General features: G+C 38.4%; 1 protein-coding gene across 1 annotated transcript in view; it reads left to right on the top strand.

The window, feature by feature from the left end:
- Window positions 1–2,305: 2,305 nt before the first annotated feature.
- Window positions 2,306–6,000, top strand: part of LOC122615801 (adenylyl cyclase 78C) — a 31,056-nt gene continuing 27,361 nt past the window's right edge. Inside the window, exon 1 of the mRNA XM_043790929.1 lies at window positions 2,306–2,506. The gene's annotated coding sequence lies outside the window, so the exon portion shown is untranslated. The remainder of the gene's footprint in view (window positions 2,507–6,000) is intronic.

The following is a 6,000-nucleotide window of genomic DNA, read 5'->3' as shown; positions in this document are numbered from 1 at the left end:
CCTATTTATTGCAAATGCTCTCTAGATTTCATGTTCCCAATATCTCTCGTTTTATTCTCTCCACTTACACTCATCAGCAACGCTGACTTCCACGTGCTACTAGTTTCTCCACCTGGTTTCTAGAATCCCGCTCCTCTTTAATAAAATCTGAGACCCACAATTGTTGGTGGGAAACAACTTCCTGAAATTAGGGATCATATCGAAAATTACTGTGAATGAGTCCCCCTTATTCATTTGTGTAAATCTTTTCGCAAGTACAACAGCTGTCCGTGGACAAAAACCTGATAATGAATATGCCGGTAAATTTTCTGTTTACCTGTGTGTTTTTTACTCTCTAAAAACGCTCTTTGAAGTTGTTCTCACAGCTGATTTTTCTTTATCAACGATTTCGTCATCCAATTTACTCTGTTTTGGGGTGCTTAAACTCTTCAGCCATTAAATAATAATAAATAATTTCACCAAACTTCCATGTGGGTTATAGAATATCCCCAAGTTTAAATTAATTTTGTCTAATATTATTGTTGAGCAGACTTATATTTTGGAAAGAAATAAACAACAAATAAGAGCAAATACTCTTTAATGAACTATAGTAAGTGTATCAGCAAGCTAGCATTCAACAAATGAAATTTTGATAAAATTTCTCGGTGTTGCTCGATTTTGCCCTTGGCTGCATGCCAGGGCTATGTATTTAAAAACAAGAAAGAAAGCTTTAAGTAAGTTCCCGACTATCAGATACCCGATATTCAGTTATTGGAAGTGCGAACGAGAAAATTCTGGCATGTTGGCAAATCTATAAAAATTTACAAAACTAATTCAACAAAAAATCAACATTTTTTTTTGGGTTCGTGGACGTAAGAGTGGGCGTGGCAACATAAGGGAACAAATTGGCTTTGCGTCTATATCTCTGAAAACTGCATGCCTAATATCAACTGTCTAGCTCTTGTAGTTCTGAGATCTCGACGTTAAACGGACGGGAGGACAGACGGTCATGACCAGATCGACTCGGCTATTGATCCTGATCAAGAATATACATATATACTTTATATGGTCGGTGACGCTTTCTTCTACGTGTTACATACTTTTAAACGAATCTAGTATACCTTATTATTCAGACCGTTTTTTATTAGTCCCTTAAAAAGTTTGTTTTCATGATACAGTTTTTAAGATTTTTGACCAGTATTTCATATTATAATAAAATGTAACTCTACTCTAGAAACAAATAAAGAATATTGAAAAAAAATTCCTTACGATTTATGATTTATGATTTTTTGAATGGCCGTACAATTTATTTAACTAAGAACCTGATTTTACCGGCGTTGAAGAAAGCTCAGTAACATCTGTTGACAATCCGCAGTAACAGAATGTTACCGAAAGCTCCCCGAAATACAGCCCGCTGTTAACTAATTGGCGCCACGCCAACAGGTGGTTTCCTATGCTCCAAGTCGCGTACTTCGACTTCGGTCCATGCGATAAATATGTCAAGTGTCCGCAGATAAACAGAAATCTCCCTTGTTTAATTATGCAGACGTTTTAATTACGCATCTAACACTGACGAATTTGTACAGTGATGTCATACAACAAATGTGGATGGTGCGAGCCTCTGTGAATAACCGAGATTTACAACCTGAGCTGCTCGAATCCGCTCCTGGAATTCTGGCGTGCGCGCTTGTTGCTTCCAAGTCATTTTGTCGGCAACGAACGGCCTTTCAATTCAGTTGCCGATGGAACGCGACACTGTGCGGCAGGAAGTTGCGTATACGACGCATTGTCATTCGGCTGGCGACGTGAATCGGAAGTCCTTTATATGAGAGCGCGCGCCCCTCGATATCAATTTCCCTTCGAAAATGCCCGTCAAGGTGCTAAGTACGCGTAATTAGTTGAAATTCTATTAATTGAAAAGAATCTTAAATTGAGTTACGTTGACGAAATGGAGGCTGGTAGCCAAAATTTGCAAAGTGAATTTTCGTGGGTATCACCGCCGGAAATTGTGCGTAAAAATTAAATGGCTCAAGGCGGAAGCCTGTGAAGTTCAAAAGAGTTTCAAATTAGTTTATAAAAAGAGTGTGACGAAAAATAAGATTTTTTTATGAAGTTCAAAAGAGTTTCAAATTAGTTTATAACAAGAGTGTGACGAAAAATAAGATTTTTTATATATTGTACAAAATTACATGTTAAGTTTTAACTCATTCATTGAGTAAAAAAAATAAAAAATTTAAAATTTAAAAATTCTAAAATATACTAAAAAGTGCTGCGCAATTCAAAATAAATAAAAATTAAATACTTAAGTGCCGCAAACACAATTTTATTATCAGCGGTAAACAAAGGTAACAGCTCAATCATTTTATGACTATAAGATATAGTCAATAAAAGAGTCCCTAAAAATGAATTTGAAATGGAAAATAAATTAACGTCTTATCAATCTTGGAATTCCGAATTGTATCAACAAAGTTTAGCCCGCATTGTTAACCAAAAACCATAAAAACGGACACTACTTTCAGCACGAAAGGTGAGGGTACATTTATGAACTACTCAAAAATATCAAATCCCAATAAAATACAACAAACGTTTTACTGGAACCGAGCCCGAAAATCAAAAAATCGAAGGGAATCGAGCATGACCTATTACTGTCACGTCCGTTTCCGGAATTCCGAGTGAGATGGCCAAAACACGGGCCACCAACTTTTGGGTCACGTTCGCTGGCTGAACGAATTCAAATGGCCCAAGACCCATTTCCAGATCGAGATGTGCATTGCCATAAAATCGTCGACAGATAGAGCAACTGCCAAGTCGGGGCCAATTAATTAAAAGTTTTTATATCGCCAAAATCAAATCAACAATTTTTCCCAAGTATTTTGGCGTGAAATTCGAACCAGAAGTTTTTAACAATGTTATTCGCGGAGGAGAGATGCACATAAAAAAATATTGCTGAAAGACAACATTTATATTCAATGTTAAGTTTTAGTTCCTTTTATACATTTAGTCATAATATTTTATGAGAAGCTTTCGGGAGGTATCATTGATTTTGAACGCCTAAAATATTCTGTTGCCCGTTATCGCAAATAATTATTATCTAAGTCATATAATTAATATAATAATAATTTTCAATTTAAAGTGTCTCTTAATCACTTTAATTTATTCAGTAGGTCAGCAATCAAATATAGAATTGAGGTCTTTCTTACAGTGCATTGCTGTGGGTTGTTGTTGTGTGATATGCTGTGAGGATACGGATACGGATGCGACAGAAATGGATAACCGTGTTGTTTGCAGTCGGCGGAAATCAATTCACATTACTGCAGCCTCAGTGAGCTGCCCAAAAAACTTTGTGCGCAGCGGGCAAAACGCAAATAAATTGGTGGTTTTAAGGACCCACTCGTATCGGGGGAGGATTAGACCCTTTGGCCACCTTTGGCCACCTTCTGCCACCTTTTGCCATCACGCTGGTGTCTAGCCGCGTGGAGTGATTGACCCCGGGGTGACCCTAAAAATAGGCGTGTGCAGCATCCATTCCGACTATTTTTAATCGTCCGCTCGCTGACTGTCGCTATCTTTAAGCTCTTAATTATTTTTGTTTTTGGTTAGGGGTCAGTGTGACGTGACACAAATTCTGTTTTCGGCACTAATAGTTGAGTGACCAGTAGCGTAGTCTACTTCTCGGACCACAAAAAAAGGACACACCCTATACTAATTGATATGTGTGTGTGTTGAAGCGTTTGTGAGCGTATGTGCCGTTGTCTGCCATAATCAAATATCTTAACACGCAAGCTCAGACCCTTTCCCTTCTTTCGGCCAGACTTCTGCTCCCTTTTACCAGGACCCCAATGACATGGCCACTAATCGGGGCACATTTTGCCACTGCTGCAGTTCTTAATTAGCAATTTGACGCATTATGCCGGCAAGCTTGTTGGCTTGTGCGGACATTAAGTCCGAACAATTCCGTCTGCAGGATTAGGACCTGAAAGGTGAAATTAACTGGGTTCCCGGCCGATGAGAATGATGCATAATAAGCGGTTAGTTGCGAAAGGAAAAAAACAGGGGCTTAAAAAAGATACACCTGCCTGAAAGGTCAGACAGAGGCTAATAGGTAGTTCATTTAAACGCACTGCAAGCAGGGACTTTTTAAATAAGAGCTTAATAAAATTTAATTACAAAAAAAGAAAGGTAAAGTGGACAAAGATAAATAAGATTATAATTGTATTTTAGTTCAGTAAGAGAATTATTTTATTGAGTACTTAAGTCACGTGCTTACACATAGGGTCCTTAAAAAATATAAATAGAATATGTTTGTGAGAGGATAGCTATTTGATCTTAATAATATTTATTTTGTAGTGAAGCTTTGTTATTTGAATAGCCTCTTATTTAAATAATCAACATTTATTTTCATAATATCTTTTTCGAATACAGTCTAACATTACCTGCGTATAGAGGCAGGACCTTTGTCTCACATATTTATCTAAACACCTCACTCGCATTCATTGAGCGTTCCATAGGCTCCCGCCCAATGCAGTTGGCTTCATTGTAAATCCGAATGTCCAATTGAAATCCATCCATAATGAGGCAGCTGCGAGACAGCCTTCACATTGAGATACAAGATACTCGATAGACGATGCAAGGTGCAATGAGAAAGTGACCAAAGCCATGGGTAGATACTCAAGCAAATATATGCACAGGCACACAAGCGAATTACAAACGTTCTGCAGTTATTTTTATTATTGAATCAATAGGGAGCATTGGGAAGGTCAAGTTCTGGTCCTTCTCTTTATTGAAGGTTTCCTCGACGACCTGTTGAACGGTTGAGGGGAAATCCGATCGATTGACTTAAACATTAGGCTGCAAGAACAGCACTTGGCAGCTTTTATGGCATCTTGGCAAAGTATTTAATGAATTTATTTATGCTTCAATCACACAATTTAATTCAATTCGCGCCGGGCCTCCAGGAAGGCAATTCAATGGAAGAGGGCCTTGAAAACAACATTCATTCAACTTTCCGACGATGGAGTGGCGATGGAAATTTAATATGCCCCCGCACCGACAAGTAAGTAAGAGTAAAGTATCCGTCGGGGAGAAGCGAAAAAAATCATGGCGAATTCTTGTTGTACTTTGCACCGCATCCTAGGCTAAAAAGTTCACCTCAGCAAAGAAGGAGGCCACGTGTCGCTAAGCAGCTCAAAGCGAGTTCAAAAAGATAACTTTCTGTAACTTTATGCCATATGAGAGATAAATGGCAGAATAATTGTCCCTTCAGCCGCATTTAATTTAGTTTCATCTTGACTAGACTCTTGCAAGTTTTTCGAAACAACGGAAAATATGGGGACTTGGAACACAAAGAGGTACTTGACACACCGCTCCCCAGACGACAGAACTTGGTTCACTTTTGTGTGCGTTGTCTTGCCAACGGAAACTTATGGCCCAGCAGTTTTGGCTGTGCTAATTGTCCTAGTTGCTGTTACTTTCAACTTGGCTCTTGGCAGAGGCGCAAATATTACAGTCTAGATATGGCCAGGCTCAAAACTTGTGGCTGCATCGGCCACAAAGCCAAAAATTGCTTTTAATCCCGGCTGGAGGATACTGCCAGAGTAAAAACTACACACCAATTTGGCAGGGTAGCCGGCCAAAATGTTGACTTTAGTTTCAATACAGGCAAACAACCGTGGTCAGATTTGTATAGGCGATCATTCCGTGCCATATCAGACCAAATCGAAAAACAGTGATCGAAACTTGCAGCCTGTAATTTGTATGAGTCCTTATTTTTAATAAGATTAAATGTGATATATGAATGTGGGGTGAAGTGTATGATTAGCGAATGTTGAGTACTAAGTTAGTTCAAGAAATCAGTGCAAGTGCTTAACATTGTTTTCTATTATTAACAGAAAGCATTCATTTGAATCTGACAGCCATAAATTTGATTTATTTATATTAACCTATTTTAAGAGCATTAGAGCATTTGGAATTCGTCTGAGGATAAATACATCTACGATTTTACCGCCGTGAACGAAGTTCCCC

Source organism: Drosophila teissieri, chromosome 3L, assembly GCF_016746235.2.
Source record: "Drosophila teissieri strain GT53w chromosome 3L, Prin_Dtei_1.1, whole genome shotgun sequence".
NCBI lineage: Eukaryota > Metazoa > Arthropoda > Insecta > Diptera > Drosophilidae > Drosophila > Drosophila teissieri.
The sequence above is the reverse complement of the archived record's forward strand: the minus strand, read 5'-3'. Positions and strand labels throughout refer to the sequence as shown.